The sequence below is a fragment of the Dipodomys merriami genome, unplaced genomic scaffold (genome assembly GCF_024711535.1).
Source record: "Dipodomys merriami isolate MVZ:Mamm:240054 unplaced genomic scaffold, mDipMer1.0.p SCAF_29, whole genome shotgun sequence".
Lineage (NCBI taxonomy): Eukaryota > Metazoa > Chordata > Mammalia > Rodentia > Heteromyidae > Dipodomys > Dipodomys merriami.
The window spans coordinates 14897449-14907006 of NW_027204381.1; the positions used below are offsets into that span (position 1 = coordinate 14897449).

At 40.1% G+C, this 9558-nt stretch overlaps 1 pseudogene; it reads left to right on the forward strand.

Moving 5' to 3' along the window:
- Positions 1-8930, forward strand: part of LOC138838734 (anaphase-promoting complex subunit 4-like) — a 42460-nt pseudogene extending 33530 nt beyond the window's left edge.
- The last annotated feature ends 628 nt before the right edge of the window (positions 8931-9558 follow it).

The following is a 9558-nucleotide window of genomic DNA, read 5'->3' on the forward strand; positions in this document are numbered from 1 at the left end:
CATGAACCAAGCAGATGTTGGCCATGTTTATATGTACTTGAGATTAAAGAGTAGCCTCAACATTTGTCTAATTTCTTCAGGCTTACTTGGCATGTCCATTTTATTTGATTAGAGAACAGCATTTTAACAAGTAGAGTATGATGTCACCATGATAGATAGAAAACACCCTGAAATTAACTGTGCTGTGGTACATTAACTATGCTGACACTAAAATTATTTTTTCCCTCCTGACACCAGCCAGTTATGATACCAGCTGAAGGTCCTGCAATACAATTCATTGCAGTTATGACACTGAGCACCCACAATGAGCATTAGCCTACAGGGGGAGAAAGGCTCAGTCCGCTAGACTCCTCACATCACATCAGTCCCAAGAGCTAGGTTCCCTTACCCACACCTCTGTGGGACTTGACTATGGGACATATGTCCCAACTTTCTCCCTTAAGTTGGCATAGCTTCCAGACTGGTGTACAATGCTCAGAAACACATTCAGCTTTCCTTTCCAGACTGTTTGTTATAAAAATTTAACTTGGGCATAGCCCAGTGGAAAACATCATTCAGGGTTTGGTGTGGAGGAAGAGGCCACAGCTTTTAGATCCTCCCAGCACTCAGCATGTTCATCAACCAGGGAGCCATCCAAACCTCCCCAGTGTCTTTTTTAATTATTAAGAAGGTTAGTAAAGAAGGGTTATGGTGGGCTGGGAAGTTGGCTCAGTGGCAGAGGGCTTGCCTTGCATGCATCAGGCCCTGGGTTTGATTCCTCAGGACCACATAAGCAGAAAAAGCTGGAAGTGGCTCTGTGGCTCAAGTGGTAGGGCGCTAGCCTTGAGCTGAAGAGCTGAGGGACAGCTCCCAGGCACAGAGTTCAGGCCCCAGGACCAGAAAAAAAGAAAAAGAAAAAGAAAAGAAAGGTTATGGTTACATAAGGCAGATAAAGATTGCATTTCTTTTTTGACAATGTCACCCTTTCCCTTACTCTCTCCCAGTTTGTCTTGGGTTTTTGATGGAGGCTTCATTATAATGATTAAGTCACTGGGGTAGAATTCAACCCCAGGACCCTATTCCTTTCCTGCAGTCTGGCAGATGGAGCTGCAAGTTATAAGCTTCTGTTTAAGGCATAATCTTTCCACCCCACCCAACCCTGAGGCTTTGCAGGAACCTGCCAGAGTGACCACATTAAAATTGGCCATCACATTTACTACTCAGGAAATCTCCTGGGTTTCAGGAGCTGAGTTTTGGGAACTGGGGACAAAGGCAACATGTTTTTCTGTAATTACCCAGCATGTCACCTCTTGAACCTTAAAGTGCTGAAATGTTGATTTTTTTACCTAACACAGCTGGGAAGGGAAGTTCTGAGTGTGGGAGAGACAGTTTCAGAGCCATTTGAGCTGGTGGGCCTGAGTCACAGCTTGATTCACAGCTCTTTTCATCCCAGGCAGTTCTAGAGGCCCAATAGGCCTCTTTGTTTTTTTCCTTTTAAGTTGGAGAATATGATGAGTTCTTATGGATATTGTAATACTGTATAAAAAAACCATTTTAAAATAAAAAGCATACTGAATACAACAGCAAAAAAGAAACAAAGCTAGCAGTGGCAGAGTAGCCTGGACTGCTGCTGCTATCACATTGTGGCAGAGTTGAGAAGAAAGAACAGGTTTCAGTACATAGCTTATGGTTTCCAATGCCTTCCATTTTTCTAATAGCCAATAGCGTTTTACTGTTGGGCTTTGGTGTAGGACTAAGCTTGAGAAGGACCAAGCGAATGTAGTTGTGTTAAGTGGGCTGGATTGAAGGGAGATTCTGATCATTGTTTTTAACAAGGTATGGCGAAAGTATAATGAGAATTCCACCATGAAAAACTGCCTCTGACACTGGATTATTTTCTCCTAATCTTTGTTTTGCTATAGTTTTTGTTTTGTTTCTGTTTTTGTCTGAAACCAGAAAGCCCTTTGCTGTTTCCTTATTATACTCGAAAATCATTGCATTTTGTGAAAAGGCAAATGGAAACCATTATTGATCAGTGTTTGCAAATGACAGCAGTAAGTTGGGAAGAAATGCATGTCTTTGTGTGGGAACAAGAGTATAGTATGTCTCATCTATGTAAATGAACATAGATATTAAGATAAATTGTAAAAATGCTGATATTCAACTGGTTTTGATTGTCAAAATTGGCAGTTTCTTATGGCTTGGTTATATCCATAGTTAATTCCTTATATAAATTTATTTTACTTTATGTATTTTTAAAATTATTATAAGGTAGGCACTTATGGCTCATGCCTGTAATTCTAGCTTCTCAGGAGACTGAGATCTGAGGATCGAGTTCAAAGCCAGCCAGGGTAGGAAAGGCCATGCGACTTATCTCCAATAAACCACTTAGAAAACCAGAAGTGGCACTGTGGCTCAAGTGGGAGAGCACTAGTCTTGCGCTGAAGAGCTGAGGGACAGAGTGCCCAGGCCCAGAGTTCAAGCCCCACCACCGACAAAAAAAAAAAAATTATTGTAAAAGTGATGTACAGAGAGGTTACAGTTACATAGGTCAGGTACTGAATACTGTACATTTCTTTTGGAACAGTGTAACCCCCTCCCTTATTTTCTGCTCACATAAATTTAAAAATTATCATCTTAGTAAAGTATCTTTAGTGTTTCATTTGCCCCCCAGATCAATCTCATTACAGTCTTAGTCCCAGAGCTTGTGTGTCTTGTCAGTGACTGATGTCATGAGACCGGAGGGAGAGAGTGGTCCTTTAGCACAGGCCAAGCAGGCTCCTCGCCACTAGCTGCTCCCCTTCTCTCTAATGATGTTTCCAAATCTTGCTTTTCTGTAGGATGTAATTGGAAAATCAATGAATCAAGCCATCTGTATTCCGTTATATAGAGATGCTAGAAGGTAATCTTCTTTACCTGTTAGGTAGTATAATTTAGCAGCCAGATTGCTCAAATTTCCTTTTCTGTAAGTGTGTGTCTCCTCATCTTGTGTAAACAGTAGTTTTTGTTCTAAATTTAAATAGCTAAATACATTACTTTTCTTTCCTTAGGTGGAATAATAAAAGTTCAAATCTATAGTACCTTCTTTTTACTATTTTAGAAGAATCGCTGTATAAAATATGTATCTTAAGAAGGCATACTGATATTTCCCAGTGAGTATTCCTTTGAAGTTTGAAATGAAGAGATGAGAGCTTAATATTTGTAATAATGATAAGCCATTCAGCTTCCCTTCCAGCATTTTGGGTTTCAGTGAAGCTGCCTCATGACTTTAGGTTTGCATTCAGTATTCTCAGTTCTCACATCTGGGAGATGGTAATGCTAAGTTGAGAAGCTATTTGATCCCTTCTTGTTCTAGAGTTTTAACTTTTCTATTAGTATATAGCCTCGTATATAAGTTTTTTTAAAAATAGGTTTAGGAAAATGACAGCAGACCTGGGTTAAATCTAAGGAACACTTAGTGATTCAAAACTGTGTTAGTAAGTACTTTATAGAAAGGCTTTTTTAAATTTTAGGTTAATTATCTTTCATCAAATAAGAGATCTTGCCCACAGAGACTTTTTGAGATTCCAAAGTAAACATTCTGAAAATCAAATAATATTCAGGATTCCATTAGCATTTTAAATGGTTTTAAGTCTCACTATGGAGGTACTATTTTATTTGTGTGTGTCAGTCTGGGGCATGAACTTAGGCTCTGGGCATTGTCCCTGAGCTTTTATGCTCAAGGCTATTGCTTTCCCACTTGAACCACAGTTCCACTTTTGACTTTTTGGTGGTTAATTGAAGATAGGAGTCTCCTGGATCCCTGCCCAGGCTGGCTTCAAATGATGATCCTCAGATCTCAGCGCTGAGTAGCTGGGATTACTGGCATGAGCCACCAGCACATGGCTAAAGGGATTTTTTTTTCTTTGTCAAGGTGATGTACAGAGGGGTTACAGTTAATAACTAAGATAATAGGTACATTTCTTGTCTAACTTGTTACCCCCTGCCTCATTTTTCTCCTTTCCCTCCCCTCCCCAATCCTCCCACTTGCCAAATTGTACAGATCATTTCCAACATAGTGACTTGTGAATATGGCTATTGTATTGGATCCCCCTTGTCCTTTGTCTCACGATTCTGTTCTCCTTTCCCTTCCCTAATTCAGATAAATGTATATACAATACCAGGGTACCAAAATCAAATACAGTGACAATAGGGGATAAACCATCGGGGGAAGAACACACCAAAGAAACAAAAAGTACATAGTACATTAAACACAAAAACAACAGGGCTGGGAAGGTAGCTCAGTGGTAGAGTGCTTGCCTTGCATGCCTGAGGCCCTGGGTTCGATTCCTCAGCACCACATAAGCAAAAAGAAAAAAGTGAGAAGTGGCATTGTGGCTCAAGTGGTAGAGCGCTAGCCTTGAGCTGAAGAGCAGAGGGACAGTGCCCAACCCCAGAGTTCAGGCCCCACGAACGGACCCAAAAAACAAAACAAAGCAAACAAACAACAACAACAACAACAAAGAAAAACCTCATGTTTCCATGTCTTGGAGTTCATTTCGCTTAGCATCATCTTATATGGTCATATGTACATAGCTCTTGAGCTATTTTTCTCATCTGTTAAAATTATCCTAGATGTATACTAATTATTGCAAATAAGGGAAACCGTGGGACCTATTTTGGGGGGGGTGTCTCACTTCACTTGATAGGATTTTTTTCCAAGTCTTTCCGTTTCCTTACAAATGGGGCAGTGTCATTCTTTCTGATGGAAGAATAGAATTCCATACATATATATATATATATATATATATATATATGTATGTATGTATGTGTACATATGTGTATCACATTTTCTTTTTTGTTGGTCATGGACTTGAACTCTGTGCCTGGGCACTGTCCCTCAGCTCTTCAGCTCAAGGCAAGTGCTCTACCACTTGAGCCACAGTGCCACTTCCAGTTTTCTGGTGGTTTATTGAGGATAAGAGTCTAACAGACTTTCCTGTCTTGACTGGCTTTGAACTGCATTCCTCAGATCTCAACCTCCTGAGTAGCTTGGGTTACGGGCATGAGCCACTGGCACCCAGCTTTACCACATTTTCTTTATCCATTGATCTACTGAAGGGCATCTGGGTTGGTTCCATATGTTAGCTATGGTGAATAATGTGGCGATAAACCTAGTTGTGCTGGTAGTTTTAGTGTGCCCTTCTTTGTGGTCATTTGGGTAAATGCCCAGCAGGTGATTGCTGGGTCATAGGGGAGCTCTATGTGCCTTTTGAGAACCTCCACTAAAGGGAATTTTTGAATTCAAGATGCTAGTTGTCCTTAGTTATGGCCTTTAGCTACTTAGTGATTAAGATTTTAAACCAAGCTGGTTTGCCTAATTAAGTGTTTAAGTTATAGTATTCTGGAGTGGAAGTGGCAGTGTTGGTCTGGGATTTGGGAATTAGATATGTGTGCTAACATTGCCAGTCATGTTTGTTAAAGCATTTAGATTTATTGGCTATGTAGTTATTCCATAGGGTCTCATTCCCCTGTCTCCTTTCTTTCTTCAAGATCTGTAAGTAATGGACTAATTGCTGTGAAATTTGGGAGCTTCACCTATGCCACAACTGAAAAAGTCAGAAGAAGATAATGCCCAAGCCTGATTTGGGACAGAAGCATGTGGGATGTATGTGCAGTCAGTGCTATGTCAGATATGCTGTCAACAAAGGGGCTCTGTCACTTGTAGGGGGGCAGATTTTCTTTTACTTTGATTCTTGTTAGCTCTGTTCACTCAGTTATATATAAGGTATAACTCATGAAATTTTCACAGGCTTAAGGCCTAGCCATTTATGTCCAGAGTTTTCTAGAACTGTGATAAAATGTCACAGATCATTTTGTTTGATCTCATGATTACTTATTTTTTTATAACTAGTTATATTTGTGAAAATTGATATAAAAGTATAAACTGATAAGGTGTTTTGTCATTGCAGGGAATATCATCTACGGTTTTAAATTATTTTGTTTTTGCTTAGTGTCAGCATAATGTTATACATACTGTATTTCATTGGTTATGATCATTTCTGATATAACAAAACACATCTCACTTACAGCAACTACTGATGTTTAGATGCCTAGTTTTATGATGATGAAACTGTAACAGTCATTCTTAAAGACACCATGGGACGTGAAGGAAGAGACAGACTCTTGGTCCAGTTGCCATTGTCGTTTGTGTATAACAGTGAAGATGCTGCAGAGTATCAATTCACTGGAACTTATGCTACAAGGTAACTAAATACTTTAGTGGTAGAGGGTCTGTGTGGTAAAAGTTAGTTTTATTTTTTTAAAGATAGGATCTCAAAAAGAGCTGGAAGTGTGGCTCAAGTTGTAGAGTACCAGGTGCTGAGTTCAAACCCCAGAACCACCAAAAATTTTTTTAAAAAGTGTCCCATTGTGTATCTCACGTTGCCTTGCCTTGAAATAGCCAGGCTTGTCTTAAATTCATGAAGTTCTTGCCTTGGTCTCCAAGGTGTTGAGTTGTCAGTCATATGCTACTAGGTTTAGCTGATATTTAGCTATATTTACCATGTGCCAAGAATTCCAGTTTCTTAGATATGCTAGGCAATGGTTTTCTAGTTACTGGTCTACCCATACAGAAAGCTGAGCAGAAAACCTCCTGCTTTTGGTTTTTTTTTCTTTGTCCATCATGGGGTTTGAACTCTGGGCCTGAGTGCTGTCCCTCAGTTCTTCAGCTCAAGCCTAGCACTCTGCCACTTGAGCCACAGTGCCACTTTGAGTTTTGTGGTGGTTTATTGGAGATAAGAGTTTCACAGTCTTTCCTGCATGGACTGGCTTTGAACCATGATCCTCCTGAGTAGCTAGGATTACAGGAATGAGCCACCAGTGCCTGCCTGGCTTCCTACTTTGTATTTTTAAAATCCTAACTCCATACAACACACTGAAACCCACAAAACACTGTTAGGAAAGGGGAGGAGGAGACTAATTGCTATTAAATTTAAGAGGATCATCTACACCAGAAATGAAAAAAATCAGAAGAAGGTAAGTCTTCCTTCATGCTATAAAGTCTTCCCAAATGTTATAAATTTCCTAATGTTACAATTGTATGTTACCTCAAAAATTAAAAAACGGAAAAATTGTGCTGACTTTAACCATTGTCTTGTCCCTTGCTTTAATATTAATCTAGGAATTTTTGCTAGAATAAGATGAGGAATTATTTGAAATGGAGAAGAGGACTTCATTTGAGTTATGTCTTAAAGGATAACTTTAGTTTATTGTCACTAATAATTGTAAACTTGCCTTTAGTATTTTCCAGAATTGGGACCCCAGTTCCATTGCAGAGTCTAAAGTCAGTTCTAGGAGATAGTTTTAGTTGCTTGAGGATTTAAAGTAATGAGATCCCTTCTCTAATTTAAAAACATGGGCATCTGCTCTCCTTGAAAGGGAATTGAGGACTGGGTGCATAGCTCAGTTGTGCAAGGCCTGAATTTAATCTCTAGTACTGCATCCTCCCTCCCCATCACCCAAAAATCAAAGGGCACCAAGACCTTACTAAAATGAAGCCAAGGCTCTGTGGAATGTAGTATTTTTACAGACTGTCTTGTCATCTGGGAATGGAGTGTGGGTGGGAGTAGGGCCCCAGTTGCCCCAAACCCCTCCTCTAGTGAATGTGGGAGGTGGAGGTCCTGTTTCATTCCTGGGCTGGTTTTTCCTCCAGGCTAGATGAACAAAGCAGTGTTATTCCCACATGCATCCTGCACTTTGAGAAGCACTGGTGATTACTGGAGAGCATGAAAGCTCAGTACGTTGCTGGGAATGGTTTTCGCAAAGTGTCCTGTGTGGTGAGTATGGCTTTGTTTCTATGCAGCATCCTGTGTGTACTCAAGCATGTCATCTCCAAGGCTCATTCTCTGCTTGTCATTCTGTCCCTTGGTTTCATTTAACTGAGCAAGCAGCAGGCTAGCTATTTTGTTTTCTTGTTTGGAGAAACTTTGAGTAATTAAGAGCAATTTCAGAGCCAGGTGCTGGTGGCTCACGCCTGTAATCCTAGTTACTCAGGAAGTTGAGATCTGAGGATCTTAGTTTGAAGCCAGCCCAGACAGGAAAGTTCATGAGGCTCTTATCTCCAATGAATTACAGAAAAAGCCAGAAGTGCCTCTGTGGTTCAAGTGGTAGAGTGCTCACCTTGAACAAAAGGATAGCTCCCAGGCCCAGAATTCAAGCCACAGGACTGGCAAAAATAGTTTGGGTTCTAAGTTCCATAAGTTCACCATGTGGTATGTGGAGATCCTTTTATATAAAATGAAGGTGGAATTGGGTGATTTTATAGTAAATTGTTAAAAATATAACTTTCCTATAAAACTATTCTTTGCTTAAAGATTCTGATTTCTGCTTCGTTTTATAAAATTTGTTTGCAAAGCCATTAGTTAGAAAATTGTTAATGTGACTCCTGACACCAGTGGCTCATACCTATAATTCTAGCTGCTCAGGAGCTGTGGCTCCACTAGAACGCTATGAGCAAAAGATGCTCAGGCCCCGTGTTCAAGTCCCAGTTCCAGGTGCATGTGCGCTTTCACACACACACACACAGACACACACATTAATGTGCCTTTTCTTCTTTAGTTAAGTTCAAGTCTCCATCACGTAAGAGTATTTGGAATGGACATCGATGACGAATGGGAACTGGATGAGTCTTCAGATGAAGAGGAGGAAGCCAGTGGTAAGCCTGTGAAGATCAAGGAGGAAGTGCTGTCCAAGTCAGAGACAGAGGCCCACCACACCTCTGCTGATGCTCCAGCCCCAGAGATAGTCGTCAAAGTGGAGAAGCTTGACCCTGAACTGGATTCATAATCCAACTTGCCATTGTTTATTACATGTTACTGTGGCAGAAAGGACTCAGAAGATGGACTGAGATGTCTTGGGCTGTGCTTAATTTTCTTTGTATAACAAAGAAATAAACAGTAACTTTTTTCATATTTTGTGTCACCTTCTCTTAGTAGGATGGCCATTGTAATACTTTCTCTTTGTTAGAAGTCTTTAATAGTGTGTAAAGAAAACACAAATGAAGAGGCCAGGTGTGGTGGCTCATCCTGGTAATCCTAGCTACTCAGGAGGTAGAAATTGGGAAGATCCTTGTTCAAGGTCAGCCTGGGCAAAGTTTTCAAGACCACATCTCAATCAGTAAAGCTGGGCATGGTGATGCTGACCTGGGCATACACCTAAGACTCTATTTGAAAAGTGATGCCAAAAGTGCTAGGGTTGTCGCTCACGTGGTACATCACCTGTCTTAAAAGTGTAAGGCCCTGAGCTCAAACCCCAGTACTGCTACATCACCAAAAAATTCCCACCAATTTGATGAGATGAAAAATTGGTCAATCTTCTCTCTCAAAAAGTTACTCAGAATTCCTGTCTGAGAAATTCAGTAATCCTTTCTCACTGAAAATCTTGTATATTTAGTATTTTTTAAACATTCTATTGGACAATAATTATTCTAGGTTTTTAATCTAAATCACATTTGATCTCTAGAATACTTTTAATGCTGTCCTTTAAAATGAATCAGCTGATAGCCAAAAAAATGAATCTTGCCTCAAAAACTTTAAATAG